Here is a 22313-nt window from a genome sequence, read left to right on the forward strand (position 1 = left end):
GATGCATTGCAGGCGGAGCACAATGAGATGGAGCAAGGAACCATACAGGGTGATTACACACAGCCAAGCCTCATCTCATCCCAAAGTGGATTGGGTGACAATGAGGAAGAGGAGGTGGAGGAAGGACAGGAGCTAGTTTCATGCACTATAGACGGTACTACCTGCACAGCTGTCATACCGTCTGTTCAGCATGGATGGCCAGAGGACAGAGGGGAGGAAGAGGAGGAGGAGAGCATGGTCAGTCATCCTCTTGGTGAGGACACGGAAGTCTTGCCTGTTAGTAGTCTGGCACGCATGGCTGAGTTTATGTTACGCTGCCTTTCCCATGACCCTCGCGTTCTCAAAATTTTGGATGATAGTCATTACTGGTTGGTGACACTTCTAGACCCACGCTACAAGGAGAACTTTCTATCTCTTATTCCTGAGGCAGACAGGTCTACAAAAATGGGGCTTTACCAGAAGGCCCTTGTTGCGGAACTATTAAAGAAATTCCCATCTGAAAACGTTGGCGGCAGAGGGCATACTTTGTTGGACAACCAAGGAGTACAGGCGAGAGAGACACAACTTCAATCCAACAGAGGCAGAGGAACAATGTCAAAGTTCTGGGAGAGTTTTCTCAGACCCTCCCATCGCACAGGCCCTGAGGCACGGGGTACTCTCACAAGGAGTGCAAAGTTTGGGTATATGCTGAGGGAGTACCTTGCCGACCGTACCAACGTCCTCCGTGATTCCGCTGTGCCTTATAATTATTGGGTATCCAAGCTGGATACGTGGAATGAACTGGCTCTCTATGCCTTGGAGGTCCTGGCCTGCCCTGCCACCAGCGTTTTATCAGAGCGGGTTTTTAGTGCCGCTGGTGGAACTATAACAGATAAGTGCATCCGCCTGTCAACTGATAATGATGACAGGCTGACTCTTATAAAAATGAACAAGGGCTGGATTGGGCCAGACTTCTCAACACCACCGAATGATAGTGACGCGCCCCCTGGGACATATTCCGTTTTGAGGGGAATACCCGGCACCGGATCAGATGGGGGGGGTTGTAGTCTCCGAGCGGCTGTGACCCGGTCCCGTGCCCAGGGCGTCAAGCTCAGGGTTATGTGGCAGTCTTTACTGATGTTATTAAAGTTCGTTGTGTCGACTACGCCACCCGTTGTGATGCGGTCACTGTGGCCGCCGCTGCAGCAGGGTCCGCTGAGGCTGATGGTGGATGCGCAGCTTGGTGGGATAACCCCCAACGGGAGGGGTATAGCCTCAGAGGGGACAGGCGCAGAGGATGGGGGTTGTGGTGGTGCGGTGCAGCCGGTAATGATGACAGACTCGGGTAGTGCAGTTAAGGGTCTTTACTTACTGCAGATGTTCCTGGTCACTCTAGCTCCAAGTGACCTCCCGAGCCGTGCTGCGTCCACCAGGTCCTGGATCCGGCCAACCCCCAAACAAGTCCGGAGCGTGGCCCTGAGCTCTCCCTCTGTCCTTCCTTCAGCCGTCCCCACCAGTGATTCACCTAAATCCAGCTCCCTCGGGCCTTCTGTTGGGCAACCTTTGGCCTCAGGTTCCCTGACCCTCCATGTGGTGTGCCTTCAGGGTGAATGTAGTGGGTGACCGTGACAGACTCTGCCCACGGTCTCCGGTCTCTGGCTGGGGAATGTCTTTACCCCCACCAGCTTGGGTTCCGGTACCCTTCTGCTGACTCCTCACCCGGTGTTCTTATTTGGGTTCTTGGGTCCCTTCTTTGTCCCCCTCTGGGTCTCCTTCTTTACTCCACTCTCTCTCCAGGGCTGTTGTTTCTTTCTGCAGGCTTGTCCTCTGCATCTGACTTACTCTCTGCGTCTGACCCTGATCTTTGATGGTGCCCTCCTTATATATCCCTCTATGTGTGAGCTCAGGTGACCAGCACCCAATGAGCTCCTACCACTACCCAGACTGCTCCCCCTATCTGCCCCTACACTACATGGGATGTACCACCCCCCTCCCACTCCAGCCAGGAACAGGCTCGGTCGCACCTGCACATTTCTAAGTGGGAGTGCCGTCGGCCTGCTCCTCTGGAATGGGATGTATGTAGTGCATGCAGTCTATCCGAGCTCAGTTCCACACTCCATCCTTACCCGGGAGTGGAATATCACACCTCTGGGTTGAGGTGCAATACCCCTGTAGCAGCCGAATCCTCAGGGTGCTACATTCCCCCCTGGTAAATCACAGCACGTCCTCGGGCTGCAAAGACAAAAACACCAAACATACAAATTTTTATAAACATATAAAACATATAAAATATTATATATATATAAACTTTTTCATATAAACATCATCATAACATTCTCGTCGTCTCTTTCTTTCTTCCTCCTCTGGTCACCGTGCAACTCGTGACCAGGTAAAGTGCGACAGTCTTTTGAAAAGCAGTTTCTTATAAAACCAGTAGGGGGCGCCTTAGGAAGCGCAACTATGTACAGGGAAGTTTTGGCCGTTCTCAGTCCCCGGCCAGGTAAGGGAAAGGGATGGCTGCTCACAGTCCTCAGCCTGGTTTGGGTAAGGGACACACGGGTTAAACTGTTCACTGGTCCCAACGGGGACTAAACGTTAAAGCAGCCACGGTTTCTTGTGTACCCCGACGGGTAACTATATACAGTTTTTCTTTACTACTGTTCTTAATCGTAGTACCTCCTAGCCTTGAACCCGTCCGGGTCTTCTGGCTCTTCCTCCCTACACCGCAACTCCTCCTCTGTCAGGCGATGCACGTGGAGGGCGTAAGGTCCCTTGGCACACTTGTGCCGGGTGAACGTTACCTCGTCACCGACGTAGAGGTCACGGCCTTTGTGACCCTCTGGCAGGTGAGACTCGACATCCCGTCGGGTAACGAAGACGTCACCCATGGTGTTCTGGTCCTTTATGAAGCCCCACCCATGCTGCGCATTAAACTTTATTACCGTCCCGATGGTACGGGGACGATCTGCTGCACGGGGGTTCCTTCTGGTCCGGCTCTTTTGCTCCGCGCTGCGGGTCCGGGCCCATTGCTCTCTGGCCCGCCTCTCCTCCCGCTCTCTCTTGAACTCTGCCAGCTGTTGACGGCAACACTCGGTACGCTCTGCTGCAGCTGCCCGAGTCTCTCCGGTGAACCCCATCAAATCTTCTCCCGTGGGGTCCCACACGAACTGGGCTTCCTCGAGTGGAGGCGAGACCCGAGTCACGGGCTTTGGAGCCGGGATCAGGGGCTCACACAAGGGCCCTAGTCTTTGCTGCCGCTCTAGCTCAGGGTACCCTTCGGGCCAGATGAAGGGCCGCCCGTCCGGCCATGTGAGCTGGCCGAAGAGGTCCTCCCCCAGGTGTGGCACCCTTGGTATTACGGGCGCGGGCGCGGTGGTGATGGCGCCCGGGTTGCCCAGGCCTTGCGGCCAGGCCTGGGGCACCTGGAAGGTGAAGGGCACCGTTAGGACGGCGGCGCCCTGGGTTACCTGGCCTTGCGACCAGGCCGGAGGCTCCGCGGAGGTAGATGGCTCTGCTTTGGATGCGGCGCCCGGAAACGCTAGGCCCTGTGACCAGGCCGGAGGCTCTTCTTCCTGCGCCACGCTCCGGGTCACGACGCGTGACGTCACTGGGGTCGCGATGGCGGCTTCCGGTCGGGGCCTAGTCGGTGGCGGTGTCATGGCGGTCTCGGGTACGGCAGGGGGACTTTCGGGCTCTGCGACGGGGAGCTGGGGCAGGTGGGTGGTCTTCCGGTATGGGGTATAGGCATCCCCCTTACCTGCTGCCATACGTCTCGCTCCCTCTTCTGCGCCGTCTCCGGCCTTGGGTCCTCCCGCGTCATCCGCAGAGGTAGTCGGTGTCTTCTTCCAAGGGAGCGGGTTCCGTGGGCGGATTCCAGCTTGCTGGGCCATCTCCCGGCCCCACTCCGCCAGGATCTCCCTCTGCACTCGGGCCATCCTTCCCGCGAGGCCCTCCAGGGCACTCCGCGCGCACTCCCGATCTCGGGGAAGCTGCGCCAGGATCTCCGCTAAGCCTAGCGGGGTTGTTGACTCTAGCAGGCTCCTGACCATCGGGTCGGTGCTGCTCTGCTCTTCTTCCGGCAGGCTCCTGGCCAGCGGGCCGGTGCTGCTCTGCTCTCCTCCTTCTTCCTTCTGCAGGCTCCTGGCCAGCGGGCCGGTGCTGCTCTGCTGCCGCTCCATTCCCGGGTCTACTCTTTCTCTCCTCGACTCCGGGTGCTCTTGCTCTCGACACCTCGCCTCCGGGTGCGCTCGTTCTAGACTGCTCCAAGCGACACCCATCTTTGCTCTTTTCTTTCGTCTCCTCCCACTTCGAGGGCGGTCCCGGGGCAACTCGGTGACTGTCAGCTCCAGGGGTAGTTCTTTCACGCTGACAGACACCTCCAGCATCACAGTCTCTGTTGGTGGGGGCGGTTTCCACTTTTGGCGCCATTTTCTGTCCCGGCCCACGATGGGAGGTGGCCTCTCGCCCTCCTTTGGCACGCCCATAATGGCGTCCGCTGCTCTTCCAAGGCGGGAAATCTGCGGTTTTGGCGGGAAGCGTCGCCCAGTGGCGGGAAACTCTGCAGATGGCGGGAACAAGCTGGAAATGGCGGACAATCGGCGGGAAACGACTGGTGATGGAGTCCGATGGCGTGGACCCTCCGGAACCGGCAGGAGTCTTCTTTCTGAGGTAAACTTGCACTTTTCTTCAGGCACGCAGTACCCGGGTGTTGCGGGCACGTAATCCTGCCGACTACGCCAAAGTTGACGCGCCCCCTGGGACATATTCCGTTTTGAGGGGAATACCCGGCACCGGATCAGATGGGGGGGGTTGTAGTCTCCGAGCGGCTGTGACCCGGTCCCGTGCCCAGGGCGTCAAGCTCAGGGTTATGTGGCAGTCTTTACTGATGTTATTAAAGTTCGTTGTGTCGACTACGCCACCCGTTGTGATGCGGTCACTGTGGCCGCCGCTGCAGCAGGGTCCGCTGAGGCTGATGGTGGATGCGCAGCTTGGTGGGATAACCCCCAACGGGAGGGGTATAGCCTCAGAGGGGACAGGCGCAGAGGATGGGGGTTGTGGTGGTGCGGTGCAGCCGGTAATGATGACAGACTCGGGTAGTGCAGTTAAGGGTCTTTACTTACTGCAGATGTTCCTGGTCACTCTAGCTCCAAGTGACCTCCCGAGCCGTGCTGCGTCCACCAGGTCCTGGATCCGGCCAACCCCCAAACAAGTCCGGAGCGTGGCCCTGAGCTCTCCCTCTGTCCTTCCTTCAGCCGTCCCCACCAGTGATTCACCTAAATCCAGCTCCCTCGGGCCTTCTGTTGGGCAACCTTTGGCCTCAGGTTCCCTGACCCTCCATGTGGTGTGCCTTCAGGGTGAATGTAGTGGGTGACCGTGACAGACTCTGCCCACGGTCTCCGGTCTCTGGCTGGGGAATGTCTTTACCCCCACCAGCTTGGGTTCCGGTACCCTTCTGCTGACTCCTCACCCGGTGTTCTTATTTGGGTTCTTGGGTCCCTTCTTTGTCCCCCTCTGGGTCTCCTTCTTTACTCCACTCTCTCTCCAGGGCTGTTGTTTCTTTCTGCAGGCTTGTCCTCTGCATCTGACTTACTCTCTGCGTCTGACCCTGATCTTTGATGGTGCCCTCCTTATATATCCCTCTATGTGTGAGCTCAGGTGACCAGCACCCAATGAGCTCCTACCACTACCCAGACTGCTCCCCCTATCTGCCCCTACACTACATGGGATGTACCACCCCCCTCCCACTCCAGCCAGGAACAGGCTCGGTCGCACCTGCACATTTCTAAGTGGGAGTGCCGTCGGCCTGCTCCTCTGGAATGGGATGTATGTAGTGCATGCAGTCTATCCGAGCTCAGTTCCACACTCCATCCTTACCCGGGAGTGGAATATCACACCTCTGGGTTGAGGTGCAATACCCCTGTAGCAGCCGAATCCTCAGGGTGCTACAATAGCAGCGTAACATAAACTCAAATCCAGTGTCTTTTCTTGGGAGGTGTATTCCCATGCACCTTTTCACACCCACACATGGGTATACACTTCCTGATTTTGGCTATTTGCTCTTGTCATCCTCCTTCTCCTCATCCTCCACCACCATATCACCAGGGTGACCGTGGTCCATGATGCAACACCCGCATAATTTTTTTAAAGGGTGTTTATGTTATGATCTGCAACATAAACTAAGGAAAGAATGGGAAAAGCTGTCCCTACAGTAAGACTAAGCTGAATCCCTACGATGTAGCGGGCAGCCTGTTCCTTGTGAACAGACCGGCCTTCGTCCTCGGCTAGTCTGAACGGAGACCTATAGAATAAAGGGAGGGGTCCCTAAAAGAACTAAGGACTGGGACAAAAAAGGGGACACCTCCTAACAGAAGTTGTTGCAGAGCAAAAAGACAAACTGACAAAAAGTACTAGAGGTCCCAGAGGACCAAGCAAACTAGACAGAGATAGGCACCGAAGCACCTGGCTAGAGAGACAGGCAAAAAACACTGAAGTCCAGCAAAGCCAGAATGGCGGAACTGGAATATATAGGCAGCTGGTCACGTGACCGCAAAACACAAGATAGCAAAAACTAACAGGAGGGTTCTAACAGTACCCCCTCTTCTATGAGGATCCTCCAGGCCTAGGCATATCAGGAAACCTCCTGTGGAAAGCTTTAACAAGCCTAGGAACAGAGACATCATCCGTCCTTACCCAGGAGTTGTCTTCGGGACCGAAACCCTTCCAGGAGACAAGATACTGTAATATCCCTCTATGCCATTTTGAATTCAAAATACGAGAAATTTCATATTTGCCGTCTTCCACCACAGGAGGAACTGTGACAGTGGCGTCCCTATTAGAAACGTCAGCCTTTTTCAACAAGGAAACATGAAACACAGAATTAATCTTCCAGGAAGTAGGGACATCCAACCTGACAGCAGATGGGTTAACAACCTGAAGCACTTTAAATGGACCCACAAACGTAGGACCCAGTTTTTTAGAGGGAATCCTCAACCGCAAGTTCTTCGAGGACAACCAAACCATGTCACCCACAGTAAACAAAACCTCTTTATGTTTCCTGTCAAAATACTTCTTGGACTTCTAGTTAGCCTCTTGCAGGTTACAACGTACATTAGTCCAATCTCTCTCCAAATCACCGGAAAAATTCTCCTCCTCCGGCACCGCCGACCCCAATTTGGAGAACGAACCAAAAGACGGATGTCTCCCAGTGCAACAAAAAAAAGGAGAACACCCAGCAGAGCAGGATGTATGATTGTTAACAGCAAATTCTGCGAAAGGCAGAAACTCAGACCACACCTCTTGATTGTCCGCCACAAAACAATGCAAAAACTGTTCAACATCCTGGTTCTTTCTTTCAGTCTGTCCATTAGACTCAGGATGATAACCAGACGAAAATGACAAATGGACTCCCAACCTGTCACAAAAAGCACGCCAAAAGCGGGCCACAAACTGAGGTCCTCTATCAGAAACAATATCCGTGGGAACGCCATGGAGCTTGGCAATCTCCTTAACAAATGCCTTAGCGAGTGTCTTGGCGCAGGGCAACTTAATGAATGGAACCAAATGACACATCTTACTAAAAAGGTCTACGACCACCCAGATGACAGTAAAACCCTCAGACACAGTAAGATCAGTAATAAAATCCATAGTGAGATGCGTCCAAGGCACAATAGGAACCTCCAGAGGGCAAAGCAACCCCGCAGCAGGAGTATGTGAAGCCTTTGACCTAGCACACACAGTACACTGACGCACCCACTTGATGACTTCCTTCTGCCATCCAGGCCACCAAAAACTGCGACTGATAAATCTCTTAGTCTCCGAAACTCCTGGATGACCTGCCAACCGAGACTCATGACACTCCACAAACAAATCTCTCCTAAAGGCTCTAGGCACGAATAACCTCCCATGGGGAGTGTTAGATGGAGCATCATCTTGAGCATTCAGAATCCCATTCTCCAAATCGGAATCCAATGCCGCCACCACAACTCCTTTCTGCAAAATGCTCTCCTTCTCCTCGGTACCGACCATAGGAGAGAAGCTGCGAGATAAAGCATCGGCTTTAACATTCTTAGTACCAGGGATATAGGTAACAGAAAAATGAAACCGAGAAAAAAAAAGTGTCCACCTAGCTTGATGGGCATTCAAGCGCTTGGCAGCATCCAGATAGATCAAATTCTTATGATCTGTGAAAACCTGAATAGGAAATCTAGCGCTTTCCAAAAAATGACGCCAGTGTTCAAACGCAAGTTTAATAGCCAGCAACTCCCGATTTCCAACATCATAATTCAGTTTGGTTTCCAAAATTTTTTTCGAAAAGAAGGCACAATGATGTACTCCACCCTAGTTCTCCTGAGACAAAACTGCTCCGACCCCCACCGATGAAGCATCGAACTTGACCAAAAAAGGTTTGGTCTCATCAGGCTGTATAAGGATAGGGGCAGAACTGAACCTCTCTTTGAGATACTCAAACGCTTCAATGGCTTCAGTAGTCCACTGGGTCGTATTCGCACCTTTCCTGGTGAGATTGGTTAGAAGTTTAACAATTGCAGAAAAATTCTTAAAGAATTTCCTATAATAATTGGCAAAACCCAAAAACCTCTGTATAGATTTCAAACCAATAGGCCTAGGCCATTCCTGCACAGCCTGAACCTTCACAGGGTCCATCTCAAAGCCCTCGCTGGAGACAATGTAGCCCAAAAAACTAATTTTCTGCACAGCGAACTCACATTTCTCCAGCTTAGCAAAGAGTGATTTATCACTCAATAACTGCAAAACTTCACGTACACTCTGCCAATGGGACTCTAAATCTGGTGAATAAATCAAAATGTCATCCAAATACACAACCACATTCTTACCAATCAAAGGTCTCAGGATGTCATTAATAAGGTTCTGAAAAAAATGCAGGTGCATTGGTAAGACCGAAGGGCATCACCAGATTCTCAAAATGACCTACCGGAGTGTTAAAAGCAGTTTTCCATTCATCACCCTCCTTCACAGGTAACAAATTGTATGCCCCTCGGAGATCAATTTTTGAGAACCACTTGGCTCCCACTAACTGGTTAAACAAGTCAGGAATTAGCGGCAATGGGTAGGAATTGCGTACGGTAATCTTATTAATTTCACGAAAATCCAGACATGGACGTAAACCGCCGTCCTTTTTTTTAACAAAGAAGAATCCGACTGCCACAGGCGACTTAGAAGGTCTAATGTGACCAGCAGCCAGGCTAGTCTCTATGTACTCCTCCAAGGCCTTTCTTTCAGGGATATTCAGATTAAACAAGCGACTTTTGGGAGGAGTAGCACCTGGAACAAACTCAATGGCGCAATCATAATCCCTATGAGGAGGTAAAACTTCCTACTCCTCCTCCGAAAAAACCCTCCAAAAATCTTGAATAGGTACTGGTAATTCCCCTTTTTCCACAGCCGCAATGCGACCATTACAACATTTATCATAGCACTTCGGACTCCAAGACTTAATCACATTAGTAGACCAATCCAACAAAGGATTGTGCAGTTTTAACCAAGGCAATCCTAGAACAACTGGAGAGGGCAAATTATCCAAAACAACCAAGTCCAAAATTTATTGGTAAACACCATTGATCGTGAGAGGAAATGCAGTAGTCTTGTGAGTAATACATTTCAAAGGAGTGTTATCAATTGCAACCACAGAAATAGGAGATGACAAAGGTTTGGATTTCAATTTAAGTTTTTCCAAAAACCCTTTATCAATCACATTAAGTGTTGAACCACAATCCACAAATACCTGAAATTCAATCAAATCTCCCTACAGAGTAGTACACCCAGAAAGGAACACTCCTGCAGAGCGTAAACAAGCTATACTGGCGTAACTGACCTTTTTTTTTCTTTACTTAAACGACGCTCACAATACTTAATCAAATGATCAGCTTTACCACAATAAAGACACAAACCTTCGACGAATCTCCGATCTCTTTCTTGAGAGCGGAGTGACATCGCTCCAACCTCCAATGGTTCTCCGCTGTCAGAGCAGATTTTCTGGAAACTCGGACCTGAAGTTACAGGAGTTTTTACATCATTGACCCTGGACCTTATTCTCCTGTCCACACGAACAGCTAACTGCATAGCTTCCTGCAGAATCTCAGGTGCAGGAAATGCAATTAGCAAATCCTTAACCCTTTCACTCAGACCAGCAAGAAATAAACTTTTCAGCGCCGAATCATTCCACTTAACTTCTGAAGGCCATCTCCTGAAGTGTGTACAATAAATTTCAACATCATCTGACCCCTGATTCAAACGTCTAAGTTCTGATTCAGCAGATGAGATTCGATCAGGATCGTCATATAATAGCCCCATAGCAGAAAAAAATTCCTCAACAGAACTTAAACACGGATCATTAGGTTGGAGAGAAAAGGCCCACCCCTGTGGTTCTTTGCGCAAAAGTGACATAATTAAACCAATGTGCTGTGATTCATTCCCAGAGGACCTCGGTCTCAAACGAAAATATAACAAACAAGCATTTTTAAAGCAAAAAAAATCTTGCTGTTTACCATAAAAAATATCAGGCAGTCCTTCCTTCGGTTCCCAAAATGCGCTCCAGGACAGCTACTCACGTGTTGCTGAAGCTCGGCCACCTCCAGAGACAATCCTTGCAGGCGTTGAGCCAACTCCTGGACGGACACCATATTGATCCCCGAATTTCTTTCCTTTTAGTGTTGTTTTGGGCTGGACTTACTGTTATGATCTGCAACATAAACTAAGGAAAGAATGGGAAAAGCTGTCCCTACAGTAAGACTAAGCTGAATCCCTACGATGTAGCAGGCAGCCTGTTCCTTTTGAACAGACCTGCCTTCGTCCTCGGCTAGTCTGAATGGAGACCTATAGAATAAAGGGAGGGGTCCCTAAAAGAACTAAGGACTGGGACAAAAAAGGGGACACTTCCTAACAGAAGTTGTTGCAGAGCAAAAAGACAATCTGACAAAAAGTACTAGAGGTCCCAGAGGACCAAGCAAACTAGACAGAGATAGGCACCGAAGCACCTGGCTAGAGAGACAGGCAAAAAACACTGAAGTCCAGCAAAGCCAGAAGGGCAGAGCTGGAATATATAGGCAGCTGGTCACGTGACCGCAAAACACAAGATAGCAAAAACTAACAGGAGGGTTCTAACAGTTTATGATGCCTGTAAAAAATTTTTTTTACATGTTCATGTATACCCCCCCAGGGGTAAATGTTTGTCAGCCCATACACTTAGTTCATGGGCATTACAAGTATAGGAGGCCCGCTCCTTTCTAATGGGAACATTGTATTTATGAGGCCCTCCTCCACGTCTCTTCCAAGGGTCATTGAAGTGCCTCCAAATTTTTGGCAGCCCTTGCATTCACTGCATAGGCCAACACTATGGGAGACTCTCTCCTTTCTAATGGGAATTTGTCGTTATTGTGGCCCTGCTCTATGTGTCTTTAAATTCTTAGTGGGGTTTTTCCTAAAATTGGTCAGCCGTTGGACTCACTGCGTACCCTATAACTGTATAGCAGACCCTCTCCTTTCTAATGGGAACATATCGTACTTGTTACTGTGGCCCTGCTCTATGTGTCTTTAAATTCTTAGTGGGGTTTTTCCTAAAGTTGGTCAGCCGTTGGACTCACTGCGTACCCTATAACTGTATAGCAGACCCTCTCCTTTCTAATGGGAACATGTCGTACTTGTTACTGTGGCTCTGCTCTGTGTGTCTTTAAATTCTTAGTGGCGTTTTCCCAAATTTTGGCAGCCCATGCACTCACAGCATGGGCATTACCACTATAGGAGACCCGTTCCTTTATAATGGGAACATTTTTTTTACTGAGACCCTCCTCTACATCTCTTCAAAGGGGTATTGGGTTGCGTCCAAATTTTTGGCAGCCCTTGTAGTATAGGAGACCCACTTGTTAATAATGGGAACAACAATGCATAGCCGGCTGATGACTCTCTAACAATAGCGAGGGCCGACTGCTGGCCTTTTAAGAATAGTTATGGTCGTCTGATGGCCCTATAAAAATAGGCTTTATGACTTTCAGAGTCCCTCCATCATAAATAAAACAGGATGTGTCACACACCACATTGCCAGATAAGGTTGTAAAATGTTAAAATGACATTTCCCGGTGAATACATTTGTCTTAACAAATAACGTACAAAAAACAAAACAATAGGATCTTTCTTTAGTATAAAAAACAGCGTCACCAATTTAACCTCATTTTAATCACAATGTTCAGCTCATGCACCTCCTCCTCCATCTCCGAAATGACTACATCAGTCACAAGCTGACAGCACTGCAGCACTGCCTTGGCCAAGCGGCAACAGGCTGTGCTGAAGATAACATGCTTAATTGACAAACCGCCCAGCGCTGCAGAGTTCTTGAAAGTTGTAACACAGCAGTCTGATCTGTGGCTCTCACTGCTGAACATACAGCCAGGCATGGTCGAGCGTGACAATGGGCGAAACCTGGTGACGGAGAAATGACAGTTGGGGTAGATACGGTTTCCCTCTATGCCAGTCCTTTCACCGAGCTAAAGAATATGGCTGTGGTGAAATACAACTCCCACTGAGAAGCAGTTTCAGACTGAAAAACATTGTGCCCCCCAGAGGATTTGATTCTGAGGGATAACCTTTCTCACCCGCTCAAGAGCCTCATAGCAGCTGCAAAGTTAGCGCTATCATGAACTCTCCTGAGGTAGAAGCCAAGGCACACCAGAGGATTCTCTGGTGGGACCATCCAACCCTGCCGAGAAGCAGTCCTGGCTAAGAAAAGTGTGTTGGAAGGTTCCCGGACACTCTATGGCTGCTTTTTACTGATGGGGAAACACATGCAAACACGGGGAGAACATACAAAGTCCTTGCAGATGTTGTCCTTGCTGGGATTTGAACCCAGGATCCCAGCGCTGCAAGGCTTCAGTGCTAACCACTGATCCAATGTGCTGCCGTTCACCCTCTAATATCTAACAGGCTGGAGAAACTTGCACCTACTGCCACTCTATCTTCTGCTCCTTTGTGAGAAAATGTATTTGGGCAGCCACTCAGCCGCTACCAAATAAAATTCCTTAGACGGAAATTGGGGATGGCTTAGCTACTGGTACTGGGGGCAGTGCTAATACCATGGCGTCGTACCATAGTTTTCTGGAATATTCCAGGCTGGTAGGAGGAAAGCAAATTCCCACAGAAAAGTACCAGCAGTAATGTTCAGGCCACATTTCAAGTGCAAGCAGCTTTAGAGGACTTCCTGGGAGAAATGCCGCCGCCGGCATGAGGTTGTGAAAAGCTTCCACCTCCACGAGCTTAAAAGGCCATATTTCAAGTGCAAAGAGCTGCTCAGAAATCTGGCAGTTTAGTGTTGCGGCCTGTGGGTGGGTGGCTGGCAGCATACTTGTGTGGCGCCCCTGAGGGTTCGACCGCCACAGGGATACTGCACTTCTCTAATGGAGTGTGGTGTTCCACCTCTGAGGTAAGAACAGTGTGATAGTCGTGACCCAACCTTTGCATCCAACACCACATTTCTCCACCAGAGGGGGGTAGTATGCACTAGGTGCTGCTCCCCTGGTTACAGGGAGACTGGGGAACCAAGAGTTAGGGGAACCAGTTAGTGGGTGAGGGTGGAGGACCTACAAGTTAGTTACACTTTAAATTTCATATTTAATAAAAAGCCATTTTGGGTCCTGGGTCTTTGACTGCCTTCAATTGCTCTTGTACTGTCTCTATGCTGTCAGTCGCTGAGTTGACTGTGACCTCCCACCCTAACGCGGATCCTGTGTGGGTCCACAACGGATGGAGACACAGCCCTCGTGCCCCGGCCTTGGGACGAGGGATAGTTTGTAGACAAGGGATGTCTCGACCCGGTCAAGGACCAGGACCAAGAAGGCCCAGAGCTTAAGAGTGTGGCTCCATAGCAAATGGATCCCGGGGAGGATGCAGACGGAGCGGCGTACGCCACCTGTCCTCACCAACTGATATATTCAGAGGGAGTCCGGCTGCAAGAGGGGTACCGGCCCCCGACACCCGACCTTGCTACTCCATGTCCTGGTTGGGAAAGCCCGGTAGGCCCTGAGGATCCCACCGGGTATCGGACAGAGCGGAGCTGCCACCCGTGACCTTGTTCTGAGAGGAGCTCAGAAGGAGACCCGACCTATTCGCACACACACGGACAGGAAAGGATTCGGTCGGTAGTTCAGGAACACTCTGGTGTAGGGTCCCGACTGAATGCTGGACTTACTCGGAGGTTGTCGGACCCCCGTCCCTGGTGACAGCAGGACTCCGCGGGGAGCAGGGAGTCGCCTTCCTTCTGCCATCTCTAAAGTGAGTAAAGCCTTGGAAGTTCACCCCTATGGCCTCCGGACTGCTTATTCTGCGCTACACCGCACGACACGGCGCCCGTCTCCCTCTACTACTACCCCCTCCATCCTGTCCCTCTGCCCTGAGGCCTCGCTCCGTATGTGGGGAGTAGTAAGAACTTTGGCTGCCATAACATCATGCCTCAGCGGACTGAAGCGGTGGTGGTGGCCCTCACCAGGTGCCACAAGTGGCGTAGTCGTAAATCAGCCACTCAACCCGGATAAGCCCACACCATCCTTTTTAATGTGACGGCCCTGAGCACGGGTCTCCGACTCCGAGTCCCCCATCTCCCAGGGTAAAATAAAAGGGCTTTTCGAGTAGAGGCGTCACACTTGCACTTGCATTGCAAGTAACAGAAAACTAAGCAGATGGTGGCCTCTGTCATCATCATGGCCTCACCTCGGCACTATGAAATCTTCTGAAGGAGAAGCCAGGGCCCGCCGGAGGAGTCTCCGGTTCTCTGGTGGGCCCGTCCAACCCTGCCGAAAAGCAGCCCTGGCTAAGAAAAGTGTGGGGGAAGGTTCCCGGACACTCTATGGCTGCTTTTTTAATGTGGATCGGCCATGCTTATGCATGTTATTTCTCAAAACGCATTACAGATCAAGCCATTGTCCAAGTCTGTATTCAAGAAATTAAATGTGCAAAGAAAGATGTGTGTGTGTCAAAGCACCACCGACAAGTGCAAGTTGATGTTGGATGGGCTGCCATTGCTTCTGCAACAAGCTCAATTACAGGAATTCCTGGGAGAAATGACACGCAGGGTAAATACGGTTTCCCTCTATGCCAGTCCTTTCACCGAGCTAAATACAACTCTCAGCAAAAAAAGTTGTGGACTGGCTCCGTACCGTCCCTGGCCACATTCACCTGTCCACATGTTTGTGGTTAGGCCGTCCTTCCCAGTAAGCGCACTGGGGAGGGAACGGGTAATTTTGTGGCACCCGTGCTTGTGGAAGGCGGAGGCGATACCAGGAAATATAGTGGCGGCTGGGGACCGAGAATGGACACCCGGCCGCCGCCGGCGTGATGTTGTGAAAAGCTTCCGCCTCCACTAGCTTAAAAGGCCATATTTCAAGTGCAAAGAGCTGCCCAGAAATCTGGCAGTTTAGTGTTGCGGCCTGTGGGTGGGTGGCTGGCTGCATACTTGCACTTGCAATCCAAGTGACAGAAAACTAAGCAGATAGTGGCCTCTATCATCATCATGGCCTCACCTCGGCACTATGAACTCTCCTGAAGGAGAAGCCAGGGCCCGCCGGAGGAGTCTCCGGTTCTCTGGTGGGCCCGTCCAACCCTGCCGAAAAGCAGCCCTGGCTAAGAAAAGTGTGGGGGAAGGTTCCCGGACACTCTATGGCTGCTTTTTTAATGTGGATTGGCCATTCTTATGCATGTTATTTCTCAAAACGCATTACAGATCAGGCCATTGTCCAACTCTGTATTCGAGAAATTAAATGCGCAAAGAAAGATGTGTGTGTGTCAAAGCACCACCGACAAGGGTGAGTTTATGTTGGACTCGCTGCCATTGCTTCTGCAACAAGCTGCATTACAGGACTTCCTGTGAGAAATGACATGCAGAGTAGATAGGGTTTCCCTCTATGCCAGTCCTTTCACCGAGCTAAATACAACTGTCAGCAAAAAAAGTTGTGGACTGGCTCCGTACCGTCCCTGGCCACATTCACCTGTCCACGTGTATGTGGTTTGGCGGTCCTTCCCAGTAAGTGCACTGGGGAGGGCACGGGTAATGTTGTGGGACCCATGCTTGGGAAAGGCAGAGGCGATACCGGGAAATATAGTCGCGGCTGGGGACCGAGTATGGACACCCGGCCGCCGCTGGCATGATGTTGTGAAAAGCTTCTGCCTCCACGAGCTTAAAAGGCCATATTTCAAGTGCAAAGAGCTGCCCAGAAATCTGTCAGTTTAGTGTTGCGGCCTGTGGGTGGGTGGGTGGCTGCTGCATACTTGCACTTGACACCCGTCCGCCGCTGGCATGAGGTTATGAAAAGCTTCGGCCTCCACGAGCCTAAAAGGCCACATTTCAGTGCAAGCAGCTGTCAAAAATTTGGCAGTATAGTATTGCAGCCTGTGGGTGGGTGGCTGCCTGCATACTTGCGCTTGCATTCCAAGGAATGGGGTAGGGACAACTGAACGCTGCGCTGGGACAAGGATGTGGATGTGATTGTTGCAAGTCTGCAACGACAGGTGCATGGCAGGAGGCATCTGTTATGATCTGCTACAGGGACTAAGGAAAGACAGGAGAACTGTCCCTACAATAGAACTAAACTAGATCCCTACGATGTAACGGGGAACCTGATCCTGCGATCAGACCCGCTAAACTCCTCGGCTAGTCTGAACGAAGACCTATAGATGTGAGGGAGGGATCCCTACAAGAACTAGGGACTGGGATAAAGTTGGACACCTCCTAGCAGAAATAGTAGCAGTCAAAGACAAACACACAACAAAAAGCATAGAGGTCAGAAGACTTAGCAAAACTAACAGAGAACGACAACAGAGCACCAAGCTAGCTCAAGAGTAGTAAATACAATGAAGTCCAGCAAGACCAGGAGGGCGGAGCCGGATTAAATAGGCAAAAATGGTCATGTGACCAGCAAACTAAAAAAAAACTAACAGGAGAGTTCTAACTGCATCTTCGCATGCGCCAAGGATCACTTATGATGGGCACACTTTTAGGCAGTGACCTTGGAGTCAGAGATGCTTCCAGAGGTCTTCCCCATGCTGTTCCCATGTCTTTTTAGCACTGACTGTATGCATGTGTCTGATGATGTGTCACACACCACATGGCCAGATAAGGTTGCAAAATGTTAAAATGACATTTCCTGGTGAATGCATTTGTCTTGGTTTAAAGCATTGCAAAAGTGCAAAAATGCATCAAAAATGCTACGTGTGAACATAGCCCAAGGTGTGGAGGAGTATTTTTGTTTTTGGTTATTTATTTTGCCTTATATACAAGTCATTACCCTGGAAAGGATGTTCCTTAACATATTTCCCAGGAAAAGCCATTTTGGTTCGTTTTTGTATGTTTTATTGTGAGTCCGTAAAAGTGGCGTAATACTCTGACCACGTTGTTGACAGCAGTGATCTGGGAGTCAGAGATGCTTCCAGGGGTCTTCCCCATGCTGTTCCCATGTCATTTGAGCATTGTTCCCATCGATTTGGGCAATTTTTAGGCCCTCTGCAGACCGCCGGGGGGAGCCTCCTGAAAAATGCTCGAGTTTCCCATAGACTTACATTGGGCTCGTTGCTCGGGTCGAGCACCCGAGTATTCCAATTTGCTCGACCCGAGCAACGAGTACCCGAGCAATTTAGTGCTCGCTCATCACTATTAACAAAACACACTCGCTCATCACTATACCCCACTATTGTGAATTTTAAATGGGGAAAGAGGTTTGTTTTTGCAGAGAACCTGTAAGGATCCCCAATGCTCCCAAACCTCCACCAGTATTATATAGTGCCCTATGCATGCATTTTAACTAGAGATGAGCGGTGTTCGACTAGAACTGTTCGCCAATCTCAAATTCGAGCTGTTTTGGGCGGTGCTCGAGTTGTTCGACGAACCCGAACGATTTGCAAAAAATTCGGCTGTTCGAGGTTATGTTCGATAACTGTTCGTGCACCAAAAGCGTGTCCTGCATGTCTGGTGCTATTTAGAGCACCAATCATGCAGGGATTGTCTGCCACTCACTGTAATGCCACAGCCATGGTGGTTGTGGCATTACAGTGATTGCCCAAATCGATGGGAACAGTGCCAACAGTGAAACATGAAAAGCCGGCAATTCAGCAGCGGCATACACCGGTACCCGACAATTTAGAACCGAAAGAATAGAGCTTCACACATAGATTAGATAGATATAAACATGTCAGCCACATATATACGAAGTACAGTGAAAGTGCTGCTTACTGTACTTGTCATTTAGCGTAAAGGATTTATCAAAAAAAATAATAGTGTTTTCATGCACCGTCTCTTTAAAAAAGCCGGCCGGCAATTCAGCAGCGGTACCCGACAATTTAGAATAGAAGGAATAGAGAATCACACATAGATTAAATAGATAGAAACATGTCAGTCACATATATATGAAGTACAGTGACAGTGTTGATTTCTGTACTTGTCATTTAGTGTAAAGGATTTATCAAAAAAAATAATAGTGTTTTTATGCACCGTCTCTTTAAAAAAGCCAGCCGGCAATTCAGCATCTGTACCCAACAATTTAGAATAGAAGGAATAGAGCCTCACACATAGATTAGATAGATAGAAACATGTCAGTCACATATATATGAAGTACAGTGACAGTGTTGCTTACTGTACTTGTCATTTAGTGTAAAGGATTTATTTAAAAAATAATAGTGTTTTCATGCACCGTCTCTTTAAGAAAGCCGGCCGGCAATTCAGCATCTGTACCCGACAATTTATAACAGACAGAATAGAGCTTCACACATAGATTAGATAGATAGAAACATGTCAGTCACATATATATGAAGTACAGTGATAGTGTTGGTTACTGTACTTGTCATTTAGTATTAAAATAAAGGATTTATTATTAAAAAAATTGGCGTGGGGTTCCCCTTAATTTTAGGCTCTAGCGGAGGTTAAGCAGACAGCTGGGGCAGATGTTTGAAGCCTGGGAAGGGGGTAATACCCACGGACCTTCCCAAGCTACTAATATCAGCCCCCAGCTGAATACATAGCCTTTACTAGCTATTAAAATGGGGGACCCCCCCAAAAAAAATGACGTGGGGTCCCCCCTAATTTAATAGCTAGCAAAGGCTAGGCAGACAGCTGGGGGCTGATATTAATAGCCCAGGAAGGGAGCCATGAATATTGGCCCCCTCCCAGGCTAGAAACACCAGCCGTCAGCCGCCCCAGAAATGGCGCATTCATAGGATGCGCCAATTCTGGCACTTAGCCTCGCTCTTTCACGCTGCCCTGGTGCGGTGGCAGGGGGTAATAGGGCTGGGGTTAATGTCAGCTTATAATGCCAGCTGACATCAAGCCCAGGTTAGTAATGGAGAGGCGTCTATAAGACACCCCCATTACTAACCCCATAGTCAAAGTTAAAAGAAAACACAAACACCCAGAATAAAGTCCTTTAATTGAAATAAAGACACAATCCTTTATTGTTCTAAATTAAACCATACGGCTTTCAGTATCACCTCTATGCTGATGACACACAGATCTACCTCTCTGGACCCGATATCTCCTCCCTACTAACCAAAATCCCACAATGTCTGTCCGCCATCTCATCCTTCTTCTCTGCCAGATTTCTAAAATTTAACATGGATAAAACAGAGTTCATCATCTTTCCACCCTCTCATTCATATCCCCCATCTGACCTATCCATCAACGTCAATGGCTGTTCACTCTCCCCAGTCCCACAAGCTCGCTGCCATGGGGTAACCCTGGACTCTGATCTCTCCTTCAAACCACATATCCAAGCCCTTTCCACTTCCTGCCGACTCCAACTCAAAAATATCTCCAGGATCCGTGCATTCCTCAGCAAAGGCTCTGCAAAATCACTAGTGCATGCCCTCATCATCTCCCGCCTTAACTACTGCAACCTCCTGCTCTGTGGCCTTCCTTCCAACACTCTTGCGCCCCTCCAATCTATCCTAAACTCTGCTGCTCGACTAATCTACCTGTCCCCCCGCTATTCCCCGGCCTCTCCCCTCTGTCAATCCCTTCACTGGCTCCCCATTGCCCAGAGACTCAAGTTCAAAACCCTAACCATGGCATACAAAGCCATCCACAACCTGTCTCCTCCATACATCTGTGATCTAGTCTCCCGGTACTTACCTGCACGCAACCTCCGATCCTCACAAGATCTCCTTTTCTACCCCCCTCTTTTCTCCTCTTCCCACAATCGCATACAAGATTTCTCCTGCGCATCCCCCCTACTCTGGAACTCTCTACCCCAACATATCAGACTCTCGCCTACTATGGAAGCCTTCAAAAGAAACCTGAAGACTTACCTTTTCCGACAAACCTACAACCTGCAGTAACCACCGCCCCACCACATTACTGCATGACCTCCTCTACCCCCACCTACTGTATCCTCACCCATCCCTTGTGAGCCCTCGCGGGCAGGGTCCTCTCTCCTCCTGTACCATTCGCTGACTCGTTTGTTGAGATTATGTAAATGTTTTTGCTATGTATATCCCTATAACATGTAAAGCGCCATGGAATAAATGCCGCTATAATAATAAATAATAATAATAATTTTAAGCAAGTATATGGTGTGACAAAACTCGGTGTGATTGACATCTTCTTCATTGTACACTGCCATAGCTTCAGTACAATAGAGAGATCCAGCACTAACGCTACGGCTAGGGACAGTGAAGAAGATATCAATCACAGCGCAACGTCAACTCAACGTCACACTATAAATTATAGCGCCTGAGGCCATGATGAGTCCAGGACAATGGACGCCTTGACGGATCAGTCCTGGCTAATTTGTATATCATGAGCAGCAAATTTATTTTTTTTGCCGCCTACAGCTTTAGGGTTTTGTCATATGTCACACTTGATTAAACCGCATGAATAGGGCACAATACGATGCAGTATGGGGGACAAGGGAAAACGAACAAGTTCCCTTTAAGACAGATCTAAAAGAGATCTTCTCTGCCAGCTGCAATATTGGAAACTATTCTATTAGTCAGCCTGACACATGTATAACAGTAATGAACAGCTAACAGACACAAAGAATTTATTATGATGACAGCACATGAGTTAAGGAGTATGAATATTATGTATTATAAGGATATTGACATCAGGTTATTGCATCCTCCAGGCTGGAAACAGATAAATAACTGTATAATTGCTGAATGGACTGATTGATCATACTGGATTCACCAAGAAGACATAGAATATCCTATAAAGGTTTATAATGCTTCAGTTGTCAAATTTGTTTTTTTTTTTCATGTCAAATATTTTATTGATCTTTTTACAGAATCAAATTAGCAATACGTCAGTGACTTAACAGAATACACAGTGAGGTTGTTCAGCATATTAAAAGGGGAAAACAAAGGAAAATATGTTGCAAAGGAAAGTCTTTCCTTCTCTGCAAGTCTAAAATTCTGTCTTAATTAAAGGGCTTGTAGGGATTAAAAAGACATGGCTGCTTTGTTTTATCAATGTACAAGGTGTATTCAATAATTTGTCCACCTGAATATGAATACAACATTTTCTGATAAAATTGAACTTTCTGCTTTTCAATGTAATCCCCCTTTATTAAAATACACATATTCCATTTCACCTCCAGTGACCGGATGTCCTCGGAATAGAAGGAGACTTATTGTTGCTGCAAGAACCCAGTCACTGCCTCTTTGACTACATTATCACCAGGAACTCATTGCCTATGTAGAAATTTATTTAAGTTCCAAAATACAAAATAATCAATGGTAACCAGGTCTGAACTGTAGGTTGGATGGTTAAGCTCAATGAAGTCGCATTCCCTGATAGCAACTTGTGATTTGCGAGACTTGTGAGCTGGCGCAATGTCATGAAGAAGCAACACACCTGTCGGCAACTTTGCACTTCATTTCTATTTGATTGCCTCATGTAATGCCTTCATTGTTGATGCATAATAAAACATTTTGTGTCTCCCAAAAAACTGTTGCCATGATCATTCTAGCTGACTGGAAACAAAATTTTTTTGTACGTGGAAACACCTAATGCTTCCATTCCATGGGCTCTTGTTTGCTCTCAGGATCATGGTGGTGGACCCATGTTTCATCACCCATAATAATTCAAGAATAGAAGTCTTCTGGATTTTCTCTAAGCATGTCTAAATTCTCTCAGCTAAATTGCTGACAATATGGTTTTTTTCTCAGCCCCATGCACACTGTGGAGGGTAAAGCAACATGCGTGCCTGCCTGCGTGCACTGAGATGTAGATACTGTAGCTAACTGAATATTCAAATAAAGCAAACTTTATTTAAATTTGAATATTGCGGATCAAGTGTTTTAGGGCAATGCACCAGAAAGATGGGATGGACAGT

General features: G+C 48.8%; 1 long non-coding RNA gene across 1 annotated transcript in view; it reads left to right on the forward strand.

The window, feature by feature from the left end:
* LOC141165257 (uncharacterized) overlaps positions 1-21866 on the forward strand; it is a 68906-nt gene extending 47040 nt beyond the window's left edge. The window contains exon 4 of the long non-coding RNA XR_012251119.1: positions 21576-21866. This is a non-coding gene — a long non-coding RNA (uncharacterized lncRNA). The remainder of the gene's footprint in view (positions 1-21575) is intronic.
* Positions 21867-22313: the final 447 nt, after the last annotated feature.

The sequence above is a fragment of the Phyllobates terribilis genome, unplaced genomic scaffold (assembly GCF_046119375.1).
Source record: "Phyllobates terribilis strain yellow unplaced genomic scaffold, ASM4611937v1 Scaffold_11__3_contigs__length_659146591, whole genome shotgun sequence".
Classification (NCBI taxonomy): Eukaryota; Metazoa; Chordata; class Amphibia; order Anura; family Dendrobatidae; genus Phyllobates; species Phyllobates terribilis.